The 20,081-nt window shown below is 40.9% G+C and overlaps 1 long non-coding RNA gene across 1 annotated transcript in view; it reads left to right on the top strand.

Moving 5' to 3' along the window:
* The window catches only part of LOC116707393 (uncharacterized), a 59,341-nt gene extending 57,026 nt beyond the window's left edge, over nt 1-2,315 (top strand). Inside the window, exon 4 of the long non-coding RNA XR_004336503.1 lies at nt 1,445-2,315. This is a non-coding gene — a long non-coding RNA (uncharacterized LOC116707393). The remainder of the gene's footprint in view (nt 1-1,444) is intronic.
* Nucleotides 2,316-20,081: the final 17,766 nt, after the last annotated feature.

The raw sequence follows: 20,081 nt of genomic DNA, 5'->3' as shown, positions 1-20,081 counted from the left end.
TTGCATTATCTTTTGCTTTTCTCCCTCTACCAGGTTCTCTGGGTAAATGAAGGGGAACTGTGTGTGTGGATGGCAGGGTGCCAGCAGACAGGTACTGTAGATGTGCTGATGAGGGAGTGTGATAGGAGCCAGCCTCAGTCGCAGGCCCGAGGCATAGACAGGCGTACATGGACAGGCTGAGACTCAGAGGCAGGTTGGGACCTGGTTCTGTATGCTGATGCTGCTCTACTGGCTCTGCTCCAAGGTGAGGCATAGGAGAGAAACGTGGGAAGGGAATAACCAGAACAGAGGGCAAAAGGAGCAATAGAGAAAATCAGGTGAAAGGATGATTGTTGAGTGGTGAAGCTGCAAAAGCACGCAACCAAAAATGAGGGTATAGAGTGTTAACAATAAATCAATAGTAAGCAAGCTGGAGACGAGATGATGATTTGTGAGGCCAAGGGGAAGGAGAGAGAGGTGTGAAGATGAAGAAAGAGAGTACGCGAGTGAGGCTACATCCTGTACGCTGGTGAAACGTGACATCTTGCAGGTAAACCAGCTCAGAGGTGCAGACAGGCAGAAAGTAGATTAGAAACACTGATGGATGACTACTTATCCTCTGACACGTTGTTCCTTCCCCGGGCAAAGAACAGGCCGGGCCGGTCCCGCCACTTTGGCTGAGTGGATGTTGTGTGGGGGCAGATGACGTAATGTCATTTTGTGAGAGGTTGTATGCACAACCACAGGTAAAGCAGAGCACAGATTTTCAAAAGGCCACCTACCTGCATTACCTCACCTTGGAGGGCTCTGAAGTTGTTGAGGAACATATTCATGCAACTGTTGTTCTGGATATAAGACAATTTTCTCTTCTTCTTCAACGGTTCCCACACTTGTATTCTCAATTAAAGTGATATTTTTAATTTCTTTAATCATTGAAATCAGACATTTCTTTCAAATCAGGACTTTTTTTGGGCCTGAAGCAATACTAGGTTTGGCATTTTAATTCTGGTATTAGACTAAAAATTAGCTAGTTCCAGCTGCACCGGGAGAAGGCTCAGTGATTCGTATCCACACTGCTGGAAACAAAACACTCGGCCTAGATTTTGCCACCACTCATAATGTGATAATTTCAGCTGTGTGGATGAGGCTTCATCCACACAGCATCTTTATGCCAGTTTGAATCCTCAAGCTCTTTTTGTGTGGAAAGTTTATGAAAGCAGCCAAATCTGCTCAAGGCATCAGTGAAGAAGAACTTTGTGTTGATCAATTCTGGGTGTTTTATGAATCTCTGGTTGTTTTAAGTAATTTCACTAAACAGTTACTTGTAACATTTATAATAAAATGTTGCCATAAAAGATTAAAACATCTAATTTTCTTTAGTATGGGTATGAGAAACGTGTCAATGTTAAAGCTTCAAGTGGTTTTTGGCTTCAGTCAATAATTAGTTTCTGTATTATGTTTCTAGGATCATACTCAATCCTGGTTTAGACTGTGGACCAGCATCCCCTGCTACAGATGTTTGCTCCTGGCATGGCTGCGAACAGTTTGAGCTCCATCACTGACAATGTCACTCTCGGGATCCAGCGCCAGCAGCTTGGACTTGGAGAAGCCGTGACATAAACTCAGCGGGACAGTGGAGTGTATTCTGCAGCTCAGACATTATGGAACAGATCAGTCAACCCCGTCTGGAGAGGCGCTCGGTAGGAAAGTCCACTCCACGAATGCACATTCACCGTAGTTACCACAATGGATCTACACATTGTTTGACTTTTTCTAAATTGAACCTGGATTAATATTTTCCTGTACATACATCTGCTTTTGATATTCACTGTTTATTCACACTGTTGCTCATACATCGCAGTTGTGACATATACTATGTTATTCTGGATACAATATCAACAAGCGCTGGAACAGTAAATGGAAAATAATCAAATGTTATTTTTCAGTTTTAGTTCTATTTTTACAGACTGAAGGCGGTGCTTACACCAGTGCAGTCACATACAAAGTGTACTGTATCTTGTGAAAAGCACAAAAAAAGTTTCTATAGTGTAAAAAGAACACATACATGATGAAGATTCCATTGAAGGGTTACTCAGTCATTGGAAATGTAACTTTATCATTTGATATCTCCTAATTACAATCACAAAGAAGCCATTGTAATGTTGCTTTTGAATGCAACTCTTTATTGACACTAGGTTTTATTGTGACACATTGGCAGCCTTTGTAAGTATTGGTTAACAATACTGTCAAGGTGCTTATTCTGATGATTATTTATTGCTCCATAACAGTTGTTGTGGCGGTAAAACCCTACTAACAGAAATTAAATAAAGAAAGTTTTTTCCAAGCTACTGTCTGTTCGTTTTGTTATTGCAGCTGCAAGTCTATGAGATTGATAGATTTAAGATGCTTTCTTGATGTTCGTTATGCTGTTATTATTAGTCATGCTGACTTCATTACTAGTTGGGCCAGTATGTGCCAGTCTGCAACTAGGATGACTATCAGGAGTTGTAACAATCTTTTCTTTATTCTATTATGCTCAGGCAATGAGAGGCAGAGTGAAAGTGATGTTTAAAGTGAAAATGGAAAAATTTGACATTTAAATATTGACCAAGTGTTTGCTATTGGAAATCACAGGGTTTTACTTCACTAATACCAGTATTAATAATAGGTCAATTCTGAAGTGGTAACAAATTTACTGCTCAAAAAGATAATTTTCTTTATTTTATCACTGGGTATTTTTTTCCTGAAAAAGATGACATCATGGAAAATGTGTGTGCTGCTCAGTTTAATGTCTTTAAACCTTGTATGTACTGTATGATGTTGACAGAGAAGTGCTTACTGTCACAGTCTAGGTCAACATAAGTCAAACTGCAGGGACTTTTCACCATGTTATGGATGAAAATCCCCGCAGCTCCTCGTCTTCTGCAAAAAGACATTCCAGCTTACACTACAAATGCATTTATTAATTTCAATTAGTTTGTGAATTCAACAATTCAGCAGTGACTTCCTATTCAACTGTCTTCCCATGTCAATTTCAGCTATAATGTAATTAGGTTTGGCCCGGTGGGGGCTACGGGGTTGCAAGGGATGGGGACATGGGTGCGGGGAAGCGGAGTTGCTAAAGGGGTAATTATTCCTCAAGGGGTTGCTTATTGTTGTCTTTCTCTCTGCGGTAAAACAAAGCAAACTGGGTTAGGCTCCATTGCAGTGTGCTCATGCTTTTTATTCTGGCACTTGACAATGTTCTGACAAGTTGTTCAAAGCATCATATAATAGGAATCATATTAAGAATTACATTTTGTAGGGGACGAGGTGTTAAGGCCCCAGCGCTGATGTTTTGAAAGTTGAGCTTCATGACATCTTTATGGTCCTGCTTATGGTCAACAACATTAGCATGTCCACAATGGACTTCCCTACTTGCCTGCCTCCCCCTCTTTTATTTTTCTCCCTCGCTTTTTCTCACACACATCCACAGCTCAAGGGAAAAATGACCTCTCTGCAGCTTTCAATTCACTGCACTTCTATAGCCCTGAATGGACCGGCTCAACAAAAGGTGACATAATTTTCTCAGGGTTTGATTGGCCCCCTCCATGCCACAGGATGACATCATGCAACACCCCCCCCACCCCCCTTTTTCCCTCTCAACGCATGACAACCAGCACCAGCACACCGCCAACCCTCCCCTCCATGTTCTTGGATGCTGGGTTCCCAAGACAACAGAGCGAGGTCCAGGCTGCGGGGCAGGACTTGGCAGTATATTGTGGCTTGGCGGCGTTGCTCTTGTGTTTGCGGTAAACAGTCTTGGGAAATGATAGGAGACCGAAGAAGGGGAGGGATGAGGAACACTGTCTTTAATATGATGGCAGCTTCCCTCTTCATACCACCTCTCCTCTATAGGGAGTGTTGATTTTACTTTTTGCAATAAGTTATGTATTCCAGAAAGAAGTGTCGAGCCACAAACTTTTAATGTCAAGTACAAGCTTTTGTGTCGGCTGCCGCGCTCTCACTTGAAGCTCCGCCAAGTTTTGGTGCAAGTTTGATTGTGTCTCACTTTCTCTCTCAGAGGGAGTGTGTGGGATGGAAGAGGGGAGCATTTGAAGAGGGATGCGGGCCCATGCCCAGGTCACAAGCCATGATTATTTTTCTTTAATTAATGAAGACAGGGGATTCACGTCTGCTCAATATGCCCTAAATTGTGTTTTATTTCCTTAACCATCTTCCCTACATTAGTATAGCTTCTCAGATTTTTTTATTTTATTTTAACTTCTACAAGTTTGGAAATTAGAAATCCAATTAAAAAAGATGCATGACATGTTTTTGCTGATAAATCCATTTTTCCATCTTTTTCTAGGTACCCACAAAAAAAAGAGCAGTATTTGGGGTGTTGCTCCATTTGCTGGTCTCTGATGTCTATGATGTCAAGTTACACATCTTAGTTTCTCCCACATTATCAGAGCCAGAGGAGCTGCTATTGGCTGCCTAACTCAGCTTGGTACAACCTGTGACCCTGACTAATATGTGCCACTTTTAATGCTGGTGTGCATCCAGGACTATTATAGGCCCTGTGTCATACCAGAGTATCACACACATACAAATGGCCATTTCCCCTTGGAATTGTCGTTAATGAGGATAATTTGAAGTGAGGTTGACATGCAGCCCTGAGCCAAACCTTGTTGGTTCCAAACACTCCTGCAGCATAGACGCCTTTAAGCTCACTCCAAACCATTTCCTCAAATTGGAGCTGCGTCCGAAGAAAAAAATGACACAATTACTACTTGGTCTTGGAAAATGTCCACATTTCATGTGGAACGTTACATATTGCATTAAAGAGTCACTATGACGCATAGTAGTTCTGGTACATACTGGTTTTGTTGGAAAAATTAAGATAATTTTCTCTTTGCTCTTCCCATACAGCTTTCTGTCTTTATCTTATCCATCATGCCAAGTTGCCTACCCTCTTTGAAATGCACCTCTTGAAAGTGCATGCTTTTCCTTTCTTGCTGTTCCTTGTGGTGTGATGTGATTAACTGTGTTGTGCCGGGTTGGCCCCTCCTTGGACTTCATTGGAAGAAAGCATAGCTTTTTGAACTTGGATGAGCATTGACTGGGTATCGGTTACCTCTGGCATGCTGAGGGTGCGTGGGCTCCCAGCGACTATGACGTCGATCCACTCAGCTCTGCTTGCACAGAAGAAATGGTGGGAATCCACTACTTTCCCTTTTCTCCGTATTTTCCACAATTGGTCTTTATAGAGGTAACTGATTTTCCAACAGGTTTTTACTTTCTAATGTGTCATGGGATTTACCTTGAGTTTATTATGATAATAACAATCAACAGCAAATTGATAGTGATATTAAGGTTATGTACGTCCCCAAAAATCATAAAATGTGCAGCGGCATTTCTGGTTTGTTAATAGTGACAGCCTTGATTGGCAAGGTGACATAGATAAAGCAGTTGCATGGGTTACCATTCCTTGTTCTGGGCAAACACTCTCTCTCACCCTCTCCATCCTGCGCCTCTCTCCCTCTCTTTTAATCCCCATTGAGAAGGGGAAGGGGAGACTCGGGAAGCAGGAGACGATGAAGAGGAGGAGGGGAGCAACAGAACAGGCCAAAGGCTCCACTGACATCCATGGGAATCTGCAGATCCATTCACTTGTAATTATTAGCATCAATGCAGAGAGGCAGTGGCAAGGCGAGGGGCGGGAGCAGAGGGTGTGGGAGAGTTTTGGGGGTGGGGTCGGGCAGAATGGGGGGGGAGTGTCACTCTTAGATGGAAATCAATCACCACAAGAGCTTGTAATGAGAGTGAGAGAGGTAGGGAGCGAACCAGGGTTACTTTTAGTTATGGCAACGATGATGCAAGCTCGACCTTAAGAGCACATTTTCATTCAGTGCAGCATTTCCCTTATCTTCATGTCTGGTCTCTACAGAAGTGATTACAAGAAAATAAATATTTATAGACAGAGGAACTATACATAACATCGTCAAATGTGAAGCCTGTGTTCATGAACATTTTATCTGTGATTAAGTCATTTGCCATTTGCTTTTTTAGTTTTCTGTCACACATGACTAGGTGAGTATTTTTAAACTGAAATGGCAAAAGTACTTACTCCCCATACTCAAGTAGAAGTACTGATTTAACTTCTTTACTCTGGTAAAACTAACAAAGTACAGGCTTGGAAATTTACTTTAAGTATGAAATTAAAAGTAACCTTGCAAATGACAACCATTTTTCATGCAAAGCGACCTGGACCACACACGTTACTAGAGTGCAAGCTGAGAAACTCCACTGGACATGGAAAAAAGGCTTTTTATATGTCGTTGCCTACATTTTAAATGGTTGTCTACCAATAGGCCTAAAACATCACATATTTATTGTGACAGAGACTGGGACTCCAGGTTAAAAATATTCTGACTGAGTAGTATGAATTCAATTGTGATTCTCTGAGAATTCTGTGCATATTCCCATCCAATTAGATTGAATTCGGTATTGATGACACAAACAATAATAACGGTAACTCCAGTGAAATTATTTGAAACTTGTTAGTGAGGACTAGATTAGGACTGTATTTAAAGCAGATTCTGGTTTCAAACTTGGCCCCAGGTGTGTCTGTTAAAACACAGACGGAGACAACTTCTCTCTGTTGATGCTTTATTACAATCACGCAACAGGACAAACGTGGGCATGGGTAGCTCTGCGATGGCTGTGTGTGTGTGTGGTTGTGTGTGGTTGTGGTTCTGCAAAGAAATAAATAACATTTCAAAGGCTACCATACCCAATACATAGGAATATATATATATATATATATATATATATATATATATATATATATATATATATATATATATGTATATATATATAAATGCTAGTAAATAATAGCAATAAACCCACATTTATTACATTATCTTAATGCAGTGTAACTAATCATTGCTCGTGAAATACAAATGTGAACAAGGGCGTTCAACAATAGCATTATTCAATATTGAATCAACAGCCAGGTGCAACCTATCTAACAGAAGAACACAAACAACAAAATCACTAGCCGACTTACTTTTAAATTTGCAAGAACTATAGACCAATACAACAAGCTTAAATTAACTATCAACATAAGTTGTACAATTTAAAGTTGTGATGGACTCACACACACAAGCTCAACTGATTATTCTCCGGATAGCTAGTCTCTTTTTCTTTTTTCTCCATGTGGCGTGCGCACGCTCTCGCGGTGTGAGGCGCGTGTCCGCACTATTCTCCAACATGCACTTACAATCACAGCTGATAGACAACCTTTTGTACAAAACTAAAGTAATGAGCCAATTGTCAACAAAAATATTAGGGGTAGAAAAAGAGTACAGTAACTCTGTACATCTCTGCTTTTAAATGTATTGTTATTAGTGCTAATTTGCAGCAAGTCCTCATAATTGGATTTCAACTTAATTTATAGCATTATTGTTGAATTCTTATTGAAGTATATCATAAATCTTCAAGCGGATATGTGCGACAGTGAAATAATTTATGTGCATGTGTGCTTCCTCCTGCCTGTTCTGGCTTCCTGCGCATCTACGTGGAATGAAGGGGCATGGTGAACGTACTCAAGTCCAGGATGCCAGACCTCTGTCCCCTTTACATTATACATTACTCTGACAGTCCATTTCACTCCTGGATTCAGAATTCTGGCCGAGAGACCACCTCAAACACTTTTGATTGTCCCTGCTTGGCGAGAACATCACTCCCAGCCGGCTGAACACCACGTTTGAACTTTTGCCGACTGGCCGCTGAGCCGAGTCTGTCTGACAGGAAAAATTATGACACGATTGTTCATGTTCTCGCTTTTTTACTTGAAAATCTGAACATTTTCCAGCACAGGATGATTCAGCACAGCAGCTTTAACAGCTTGACCTTTTACGGATTGGCAAAGAGGAAGTCTTCAGATTTAAATGAAAAAGACTACAATTTCATTAAAGGTGCGTTTTCAGTGTTGCACATTTCTTCTCTATGTGAAAGAAAGGTCATGTCAAAGGTCAGGTCAGCACTTGTCCTTTTTGTTAGAAACTATAGTGATACTGGAGTTTACCTTGGGAAACACAGTCAGATAGAGATGTCTCATTATGCCTCTGGTGAATTTAGATAGATGGTGTCAACCTGTCAGCTGCAGGGATAAATGATGTCCTCATTTGAAGCTGTCAGAAAGAAATGTTACTCAATTTATTAGGTGTCCTGAGTGGGTAATTTGTGCTGTAGAAAGCATTAAGAACACACAATAAAACATACAATATAACATACTGTAGAAAGTTTGCAACGTTATTTGTGTGGTATGCATGCAGCATTACAGGCTCTGAAAAAAAGATATAAAAACATCTACCATACCACATCTTGAAACTTCAAATGATGCCTTATATGTTTAAAAATTAATAAAAATGATTTTAAGTTGGTCTTCAGAACAATTCCCCTAAAAAGCAGAGCCAAAGCCATAACAACATCCTGATATGTAAATGACATCTAAAATAAGGCCTGCTTTATAAGTTATACACTCCTGATGTGTTTCAAACTTTCTCCATATGCTCAGACATTGTACTTGCATTTCTGTACTTCTTTTTCTCCAGGTAGTTAGTTCAGCCCCTTTAAACTTTGCAGAAATAGAATCCTCCTCTTTTTAATCAATATTGCAAAACAGTTATTAGCTGCTGTTAAAAAAAAGCATTTAAAGCACCTTGTCTGTTTTTTGAACCACCCATGGCACAGACTCATTATGCATATCCAAAATATCCAAGTACTTTACAATGCCTTAAATTGCTCCAATGTACTAATGCTGCCTAAAGAACCAGAATACAACAACGCTAGGTATAATTCAACTATATTGATCTTTTAAGCTTGCATTCCCAACTGAATGAAAACTGGTGAAAACTGTGATTTTGAAAACCTTCCAATTGTGTTTGCAGTTTGTTTTGCAAAGATAGTTGTAAGGTGCGATTGCCTCCCACACTGAGGGAATCCTCTGGTCAGAGAAAGGACTGACCCCTCGACCCACAAACACAAAGTTCCTTTTTACATGCAGCACTTGAATTTCGTTTCCTGATGTGTAGAGCTGACAGAGGGGTGAGGAACAACGAGAACTAACACAGCCATCTATCACAATGATAGCACAAGACAAGATGGTGGTGGTGTGTCATTCATGCAATGGCATTGTGTAGCAATGTGGATGTTTCTCCTATGTCTTCCTGCACAAAGTCTGAACCTGTTTGAACTGAGAATACATATAACACACTGTGGGTATGCACCCACACTCGGACGTAGACACGTATCTATCAATCCCAGTTCCAGATAAGACCTGTCATTGCTGTGTCTGGGATGGTCGATAGCCATCAGCTCTCAGGGTAGTCAGGCCCTGTTTATACAGCCAGTGAGGCCCTCAGCTCCAACACACACTTCTTATTGAGCTGCTGCACCCCTGTCGCAAGTGTTCGTACACCAGGATATCTGTTGGACACCCATATTTGCACACAGTCAAGGACATACCAAACGGACAAAATCAACACCATCTATGCCTTTCCCACCTTCTGTTGGGGACCATGGCACACTTTCAATCTACCAGGGTTCATACAATTTGCTGCTATGACTCTAGATTTTAACAAGTTCATATTTGGGCTGCACATGGTTGATAAGGATACCAAAGAGGGTAAATGTTAGACCCAGCATGCATCCTGTAGGCAGAAATTAGGAATTTTAGAGAACATTAGGGCCCAATTCTTGTTTTAATCTTGAAACAGAGAATGATCTGAATACTGCAGACTCAGGGGTTTTCTTCACTGGTGTTTATATTTCAAAGGCAGCTTTGTCTTCCTGTTCATCCTGCTTCAAATGTAGCCCAGAAAGTTGACGTTGTGTGATCCTATCAGCAAAGCCTCAGAATGTTCTTGTCTATGCCAGAAATTTAAAACGCTTCCTATTTCAAAGAAAGCTCTGGGGTCAGCACCATTCAGAGGCATAACCCTTTAAAGTATATCATGTTTTATCCATTTTGGGTGCATTGCCTTGAGTAAGACGTTATTTAACCATCACACATTCTTTTGTGATAAACATTATTTTTAGGATTCTTAAAGTCTGGTCACATTGATGTGTTTTACTTACACATCAGAGAAAGTTTATATTACTGTTTTTAACATTTTATTTTTCTAATTTTACTCTTCTCAGTGTACTGTTGTTTGATATGATAATGTGTCAAATATAATGGCTGTTATTCACTAAAAACGTACAAAAAAATGATAAGTGTTAAGTACATGACTAGTAAATCATAATGACACAATGTACATGCCAAACAGAATCTTAGTTACATCTGTGATGTGTATTGTTTTTGTTCTTTCCAATTCGATACCACGGTCAAAAACAAAACAATTATTTCCATGTGCTTTGACAAACACTCCTTTATAAAATGTATTGCAGGACAAGGATGACATCATGGATACATTTTGCGTGGAGTGGAGTGGTTTAAGGGGAGGGGACAAGGAGAGTGGGATTTACAATCTAGGGAAAGCTTCAGTCTCCACAACCTGCTGCTCTGAAGGTCTCAGTTAATGTGGAACTCTCAAAGAGCCGTTGCATTAGGTGCAGCTCCCCCCACAGACAAGTGCCTTCACTAATTACATTTGTGTACAGATGATGAAATAATATAAGCAGTACCTTATATAATGTGTTTTTAAACATTTAATGTAAGTAACTGGCAAACAATGCATACTATTTCTTAAGAACACATGTTGACACATTGACACATACTGCCTATTTATGCCGTTTGTATGCTGTTGTCATTCTCTACAGTATGTTGTTCTTTGTTGTCACAGTCAGTTTGTTTGATTGTCCGTGTTTCTCTCTGTTGACATTACATATTGTTTTTGTAGTCTCCTATTTAAGGGTTACTTAAGGGTTTTTCCTTGGTTAGACTTGGCCTTTGGGGGAACACAAAGCAGGGGGTTCTGGGGGATATCCTATAGGAAATTTTAAGGATAAAAGACTTCATCCTGACACACTTTTAGGCACCAATTTATGGTAAAAATGTTTATATCTATGACAAGGAAATCACAAAATTCTGGTGTCAGGTAACAAAATATTATGAAATATTATATTCAGTAGTCCAGTAATGGGGCTTTCACATCTGGGACATGGGCCGTACAAGACAACACTTGACCCCAAAGTCCAGTTGTTTAATTAGCAAGAACAGGGCTTAAGGTAACTTTTTTTCCCCAAGGAGCACGTTTTGCTTCCAAGTTGCAAAAATGTAGGATTGACTTACATAGGCTACTGTTTTTACTGCTATGTTGTACAATAATTTAATCATGTTATGGATACAAAACATTGTGAAGTGTAATGTTTTCTACATTCTGTTGATAAACGATTATCAGCCATGTTGAATATAGCCTACAGTGTAATGGACCACCACAGTTCACGCATACATGTGAACCGCAGATTAACTGCAGTTTAACCTACATAGTGTAAAACTAACCTATACGTGAATGAGGCACAGCAGAAACACAAAGCCGAATGACACTGCGTGTTCAGGGTTTTCATGTGTAACCTACTCCTATAGGGCTCCACTTTGCATCAGGCGTTTAAACCAACTGTACCAAAACACCAAATTAGACTACTATTTAACACAGCAAGGACAAGTTCTAACCGATAAAGAAACTGTCTCAATGTAACACTGATGCCATCAGACGGCTGCATGGACAGACAGCAGTTGGTGTGCCGGCGAATGTTTATTAGCCCATTATTATTAATATGATTATTATTGTTAAAACCATAGTGAAATATTGCAAGCAATAAAAATCTGTCCTATGCACTCTTGGCCTGTAAAAACAGTTTATTTGTATATTTTTTAAAAAATTCAGACCGGCCCACATTTAAAAAAATTGTCCTGCCCCTCTGGCATTTGCCAGAATTGCCAGATGGCCAATCGGCCCCTGGAGTTAACTTAATGGACATTATGCTGATCAGAGATCTGGTGGAACAAAGGATAAAGTTATCCAAGGTTAGCTAATAATAGGCTCTAAGAGAGAAACAGACTTACTTGCGGTTTGGGAGTTCCAAATGAGCTTGTGAAAGCCGTTGCAGTATCTATACGGTTAAGCCAGAGGTTACAGTGGTCAAGCCGTCGGCGTGCACAGAGATGAGGCACTTACAGGCATTTACTGTTCTTCCGTGCTGATAAAACTCAGCATTTAACATCAGACTAGAACACTTGTAGGCACATTTGCCGCCCCCATCAGGTCCGGAAGTGTTGACTCCCCAGTACCTGCAGAACTACAGAAAAACAAGTGCTGTCACATTTTTAAAATTGTGGCATTGACTTGGTCCCGAAGCGTTGGTTCTTGTGACATCCCTAATTTACATCCATGTTTGCTTAATAGCTGTCTCCTTCTTCTTTCTTGCTTGTTTCTTAGTGCATCCTCTCCACCTGTAGATCATTGTGAAGGCATTGGCAAGAATGTGTATTGTGTCACCCATATGCAGCGTTGGATGGGATGCAAACAAAATGGGGAACCACTTGTAAAAAAGACAATGTCTGTTTTTAAATCACTGTATAGAGGAAACGTTTACATAGTGCAGATGGTACCGAATGGCCACCTAAAAGGATCATTTTATATTGGTCATGACACTTTAATGTCCTCCAAATGATGATATATTTCAAAGCTAATCCAAGCATGAATTGCTTTATGAACACTTTTTAAAACATCTGTTGAGTATTTCTAGCATTTAAGCTCTGTGCATTTTAGCATTTAAAAGTGTCTGGACATGGCTCAGCAAGTCCATTTGCTAAAACAACACAGTAATTGAGGGGAGCTATTTCACAGAGTTTACTTTCACTGTGCTTAAAAAACAAACATGAATGCACTCATTTAAGGGGATTTTATTTGAAAGCTGAAAAGTATTGCACTGGCCTTTGTCCAGTTGGTGAGAACTGTAGAGTAAAGTACGGCAGTAGCATCTGCCACTTGCAACATATGACTCTTAATACAACATGATTAGGCAGAGGGGAGAACCAAAAACCCAATTTTTCAGTCCACAAGGCAAAAAAACATTAAATATGGATGTTTTGTGTGAAATGCTCATATGCTGAGGCACGTTTTGCTTTTATAAACACACATCAATTTCTGACAGTGGGTTTTTGGGGTGGGTGCCTTATGTGACTAAGTCAAGACTGTGCAAAATGTCCAGCAGTTGGCTCCATATGTCTTCTCTCTGGGGACATGTTTGTGTGGGAGAGCAGGATCAGGGGCTCCCAGACTGTTGATTCTGTATATTGTTCAGCTTGAGAAAATGCAGGAACTTCTAATTGGGAATTTGTTGCTTTGTTTGTGTGCTCCTGTCAGGAGTGTTTTAACGTAACTTCTTAACAAATTCCTGCTGCATGGTATAATTTAGCACTTTCCTTGAATCCAAATGTGAAACGTTTCGTTGTTCTCACTGGTAGATAGAAAGCACTCCCATGTTAAAGCTCCCTGAGAATGGCCTTTAGCAAATAGTCCCATTTACACCTGAGGCAGTTTTAATAAAGACATTGTCATCTTTGCAGGTGAGTGTAATTTGGCACCTGTTGGGATCAGGCAAGGTTTCTCATGGGATGTAATGCAAATGTCTTCTGGTCTAATTAGATCATAATCACACATTGTTCTCTAACTAACGTTTTTTCATTGGTTTGCTTTTCTGTACTGTGAGAAAGCAGTACACAACCTTTGTTCATCTCTTGAAGACTGTACCTAATTAACCTAACTAAATTGAATCTGATCATACTGTACGCATACTTGACATGTACTGAGAATCAGACCACTAAATACCCCTTACTCCATTCAAGCTTTCCTTCCTGTTTTGATACATCTCATATGTCATCCCCATCATTTAAAGCACATGGAAACTCCCCTGAGAGAGAAAAAGCAAGAGAAGGACTTTTTTAATATGATAGACAGAGAGAAATGACTTTGTGGTGTGGAAGGGGGAAACAATCAGCTCAGCGATCTAAAGAATCCCTCTAGCATAGCAATGTGCAAGGCTCTTGTTTATATGTTGACAACCGGGACATGTTGGTGTCACTCGGCGAGCCGGTGGACATGGGTGTGAAGCTGTGGCTTCACTGGAGCCAAGTTTCGCATATCACATGATTAAAGCTCTTATGATGGCCATAATGACAGCTGGTGGTGGTGGGGTTACTGAGAGGTTACAGCCGTCGGAGGAAGAGCCATAGTTTATTGCCACTGGGGGGACCAATTAACTTTTTTTTTTCGGGATTCACATCCAGAACTTACTCAGAAATTGGTGTGATTTAAAGCTATTTAAAGGCATTGTTTATAGCTGTTTTGTAAGACTACATAAAATAGGAAAAATGTTTTTAATGAACATAGACATTGTTTAGTGTGATTGATGACACACAGAGTGGGGGGTGAATGTATGGGAGTGAAAGAGTGTCTTGTGACTAGATCACATCCTGTCAGCTGAGCTCCCTTTCTACCTCTCCCTCCCTTCTTTCCTCCTTTGCTCGTCTTAACAGCTGGTGCTCCCAACTGCAATCCGGGTGGATGTATAGGTTGGAGGGGTTTTTCCTCAGAGTGTCCAGCTGAATCTGGGCTCGGCCTGGAGTAGTGCTCTGAGGTTACCTGGCATTGTGACCTACGGGTTAACCCCTAAACTTCATCTCTCCCCAGGGCCAAACACATACTGAGCGCATTAACCCCCCCAGACACTTCATTCTTACTCAGCAATATTAATATTAATATTAATCAATATACAGTATACTGAACAAATTACAAACCCAACACTTCTGTTTTTCCCCCATTTTTCATGAGCTGAATTTAAAGATCTAAGACTATTTCTATGTACACAAAAGGCTTATTTCTCTAATATTGTACACAAAACTGTCTAAATCTGTGTCAGTGAGCACTTCTCCTTTGCCAAGATAATCCATCCATCTCACAGGTGTGGCATATCAAGATGCTTTATTAACAGCTTGATTATTGCACAGGTGTGGCTTAGGCTTGCCACAAAAAAAAGTATGTGAAATTTGCAGTTTTACTGTATTGGGGGGGTCCGGGAGGGGTCCAAAAAAACCTCTCAGATCCCTGGACCATTACAAAGAATATGAAACTTGAAACGTAGGGTATGATAAAGTGTTCAAGGTGACCAGGAAAGGGAGGCATTGCAAGCTTAGAACATACTAATGCTGAGTGGACAGGGGCATTTTAGGACACAGTCACTCCAACAGCAGGCTCAAAGTCTGTTCAGCTAGAAGTAACTGTTGAGCAGCAGCCCCTCTGGGCCCGCAGGCTGCAGGGCTGCCAGGCTGGTCAGGTGGAAGGCTTGGGGCTGGGTGACTGCCACGGGGTAGCACCACTCCTCCCTCATTCCCTGATCTGCCCAGCGTGCACAGGACTTAGAGAAAAAGCTGGGGATTATCTCCACTGCACTTCCACCTCTACCACCCACTGCCTCCTCGCAACGCAACACCGTGTAGTACTTCAACTCCTCCCTCCCTACATTCTCCTGCACCTGCAAGACAGGACACACACACACACACACACACCACCACCACAGTCAAAAACTTTCTGTAAAATGAAAAGATGTTGCCAATGGTGCATGAACGCAAATTGTTTTATTGTTTTTTTGTATTGTATTTATTTTTTATGTGACAATACCGGTACTTGTTTTTCATGTTCTTCCTCCTTGGCTGTTCACCTACTCAGTCATTCAGCATTTGTAGTGAAACATACTATTTTAATGTACAATTGACATGCCAATATGCTTTTTAGTATACAATTATATAAATATAAACCGACAATGAACCTATGGCACATTCAAAATTTGATTCAAATTCTTTCTTCTAACAGGTTCTGTATTTACCTTCATGAACAAACATTTATTCAATCATTTTGAGATTAGAAGTGCAGCTTCTAATGTGGTTTGCACAATTAATCAGATCCTTGTATTTGGTAAAGGCTGAGGATGGTTCCTGGTTGTGAAAGAGATGACAGAGGGAACCAAAGGCCTCTCTACCTTGCTACACTGTAGGGCTCTTTTCCAAAGAACATGTCTTTAAAAGGGATATTGAGTGTCATTTCCCCCTAACTTATGGCCTACTGTGTGCTCTACCTCTGTACAGATTCTTTCACTCCGCTTTGTGTCTTGCACAAAAATAACAAACCTAACTTGCCCCCTAATGAGCTCCTCTTACTCCTGATGTCATGTTTGAGTGTTGACAAGAATCTTGTTTCCGTGTGGGTTGAAAAGCAAACAACAGCTGAATAAGATGACGACTGATAGAGACACTACAACAAGAAAAAAGTCAGCCTTCACAATTGGATGACATCAGCTAGCCTGTGCTTGACCCTGCGAAGCAGCAAAAAAAGGCACAGAGACATAAAAACATAGCAGATCTATTGAACATTTGCAAGACAAATTGATGTAACTTTGGTTAGGAGAGTAAAAAGATGAAGGGAATTACCTCATTGTGTAGAAATAGAGATGTGATTCTTGCAATGATTCAATTATATCCTTGTATTGGGGGTGTCTTTTGGTTTTGCACCGACAAGCTATAATATTGCAGCTGTGGGGTGGGATCTGCTTGGCACAGTGACATAATTTTAGCTGTGTATTGAAGTCATGGAGATGTTTACCATTCCCTGTGCATTTCATTGCACAGTGTTGCTGATGTCAAGGGATATCAAAATGTCATATTGGAAGACAAATGTATTAGAGCTGCGTAATGTCTCCTCCGCTGTGACTTAGACAAACTAAACAATCTAAAATGGCCTCCAAAAAAGTAGATATGTGGTGACATGTTCTCATGGCGTTGCCTGCTGCAGACTTTGGCACAGACTCCAGGGAAGAGGTGGCAATGTGTGGGTGTATAGATGTGTGGTTGAGGGAGGGGGTGGCAGGGAGCACAGACAACAAATCATGGGCCCGATGCCAGGTGAGATAATGAACAGGACTTTGGGTAATAGGGGCTGTGGATGAAATTATGTTATCAAGCCATTTTGGCTGCTATCTAAAACCACTGGTTACATGAAAGGTGGCAGCTTTTACATGACGAGAAGACAAGGAAGAAGAAGGAGAGATAAGGGCTTAGACGGGCCCAAGGATGATGTAGGTGAGGTGGAGGGGAGTTTATACGCGTGTCTGCACACAGGGAGGGCTGTGATGGATGTGATATGGAAGGGATTACGTGTTATTTAGCTTGTTCTTAGTATGCACTTGTGCATAACGTGCACGGTATATCTACATGCAGAGCGTGGTGGTAGAGCCTTGTGTACTGTATAGGAGATTTATCATAGTACAGTCTTCTCCTCCTACTGCTCCCTCCGCTGTTACCTTAGCCTGGCCTCTGTAAAACCATTTTGCAGGCACGTAGCCACTGCACCCCTCCCTTCACCTGCCTGTGTATGTAAGGCCATGGAGGCAATGTGCACACCACATTTGCCTGCATGGCCAAATACCCACACATGATTGTTGAGGTATAATGGCGGTAGGGAATTACGAGCATCAAAGTATCAGCCGCATTGCTTTAATTTTCAACAGCACACTGCATGTTTATCTGTTGACTGATGTTACATTTCTGAAATTTTAAAGAGCATACATATTTAGACTAGCAACTTCAATGGTCTGGTTAGTTCTGCCTCTTAATTTTTATCAAGCAGACACATACAGTGCACCACAAACAGAAAAAGGAAGTATTGTGGGTATTACAGGAAGTTTATATTAAGACTTTAACTCTTTGCTGGTTTATCAAGATCAGGGTTAACAAAGTACAAAAAAATGTATCTAGGTTTGAAAGAGCCCGGTTTGTTTTACGTTTGGCATCCCTTAATCTTTTTCATTTAGCCTACTGCCCTGCTGGTTGGCAGGGTATATTGAGCAATCCCTTTTATTCACTGCTTACAGAGGACTTAACCAGAGCAAACAACCTTAGTCCGTATAACTTAGGAATGTGATTTAGATTCATAGTGCATTGTGAAAATGTAGATAGATGTATAATGCATCATGGGACAAGGGCTAGCCTGATTTAGCCACAGCACTTTCATGGTATATTTTGGATCTTTGAGTGAGGATTGCCTGCGATTTGAGGTGAAACCGTACTGTGTTAGCCTAGCTCTGACAGCACCTGGGACTGGTTAGTATCCTGGCTAGAGCTAGATAGAGCTGCTTGACAAAGTTCCGCTCTGTGGGAGAGGAATAAAAGTTACAAAGAGAGAAAGAGCTTTCTAATGACGTGAATGCCGCCACACGTCCCATGCAAATTCACAAACCTACAAATCACTCACACATGCACAGCCTAATCTATACATTGCATGCAGTAGACACATCTGCAGCTGCATCACACATTTGATGTTGCAAATAATATAAAACAAATGGTTTAGAAAAAGAGATACAATATAGCTATTAATATAATTAACAGGCTAATTCAATAGGGCCAACTGTACTAATATATAGCTATGTCATTAGGAATATACAAATCAGATGTTATTGTATCTGCTTATCGCTTTAAAGCTTTCCAACAAATTCACATTAGCATTATCAACTGTCAAATCAGCAGATGTAACACAGAAAATGGGACAAAAACTATGTCTACTGAATAGATCTCTGTAGTATTTTGTCAAGATGGCCAAGTGTAAGTACATTCAGTTGTTTAGGGTTGCTAAAGCACCACCAACATGGCTACCAGAGGATGGCTTGAGACCTAAACACTCTGATGTGGGTAGAACAGAATTTAAAATTGAGGCAGTTTTTTCTGCCCAGCACATATCCCTCATCATTTTTTTTTAATTTTAGTATTCTCTTAAGCAAGATGTATTTTATTACGGCTTCAATTGATCCACTACGGGTACTGTGCCCTAAACCTGAAATGGTCTTTTCCTTTGCGCTCACATACATCCTTACTTTCACATTAGTGCAGGGTTAGAGCAGTGGTTCCACCTCCAATGCCAGTTGGCTGTGATCTTTGTTCCTGCTCCAGCATCTGCAGTCCAAGGGGTTGCACAGACTAAGGGCCTGGGTCAGAGAGAAGGGCTCCTCTCTTGTGACACAGTCATTACATGGGCCAGGGTAAGCCTTTTTTGCTGGATGGATGGGGCAATGTTCTGCCCTGGCCAGGGTTGACCTGAGTAGACGACCACAAGCACTTGGCTGGCTCCAGCTTATTTTTGGGCCGTTAGCCCACCTCCATGTTCTGTGCTCCATTTGGGCTTTCTTGATCCATCCCAAAAAAAAACACAAAAGTGGAGGGGCTAATGTAGTGAGGTTGTTGAGCAGCTCTACCCAGCCGCAAAGCAGTGAGGTCATAGACTGTTTGCCCCAGCCTAATGCTTGGCATGATTCATGGGAACTGTCTTTGAATCTCTCTCAGCACCCGTACCTCCTATCCTCTCTTCGTCTTTTTCCTCTCCTCTCCTCTATCAACCAGCTTTCTGAGTGTCAAGGATTTGACGTCCCAGCACCTCATCATCCTTCAACATGCGAGCATGTGGTATCTCTATCATGGCCATTTTTTACTCTTCTTTGAATATCTCAAGATCCCAGTGTCTTTGCATCTTGGCATTACAACATGGTTATATGACGTGATATGTTAGCATAACAGCAGTGCTGCCAAAACAGGACTATATGGTAAGGCAGACAGGATTTCATATACAGATACAGTTACATATCACAGCTATCAACTCTTGAGCCAAACCTATTGCTTTCTCAGAATGCAGCATATCCCTTATGTTAATTGCTGTCTTGCTAAACTGGAGGTAAAGTATTTTTTTTTTTTACATAAAGACACAGAGATTTACTGTGGATGGGTGAGGGTGTTGGTTTACATGTTCGGAGACACAAGGACTTCTCTCAGGGGACAAGAGGAAGCTGATAAGTGGCAACAGGGTACAGTAAAATAGCTGAATCCTGCAAATTAGATATCATACATGCTGGATCCTGCTTTCTTGTATTTGGGTCGGCAATGTTGGCCAATGCAACAACATAGACCAAGCAATTGTAAATAGGAAAGAGGAGAACTTTAGATTTCCTTCCATCTCTGCTCTGCAGTGACTTGCACACATAATACTGTAACACTTCCATAGCTCAATTAC

This window comes from Etheostoma spectabile, chromosome 19 (genome assembly GCF_008692095.1).
Source record: "Etheostoma spectabile isolate EspeVRDwgs_2016 chromosome 19, UIUC_Espe_1.0, whole genome shotgun sequence".
Lineage (NCBI taxonomy): Eukaryota > Metazoa > Chordata > Actinopteri > Perciformes > Percidae > Etheostoma > Etheostoma spectabile.
The sequence above is the reverse complement of the archived record's forward strand: the minus strand, read 5'-3'. Positions and strand labels throughout refer to the sequence as shown.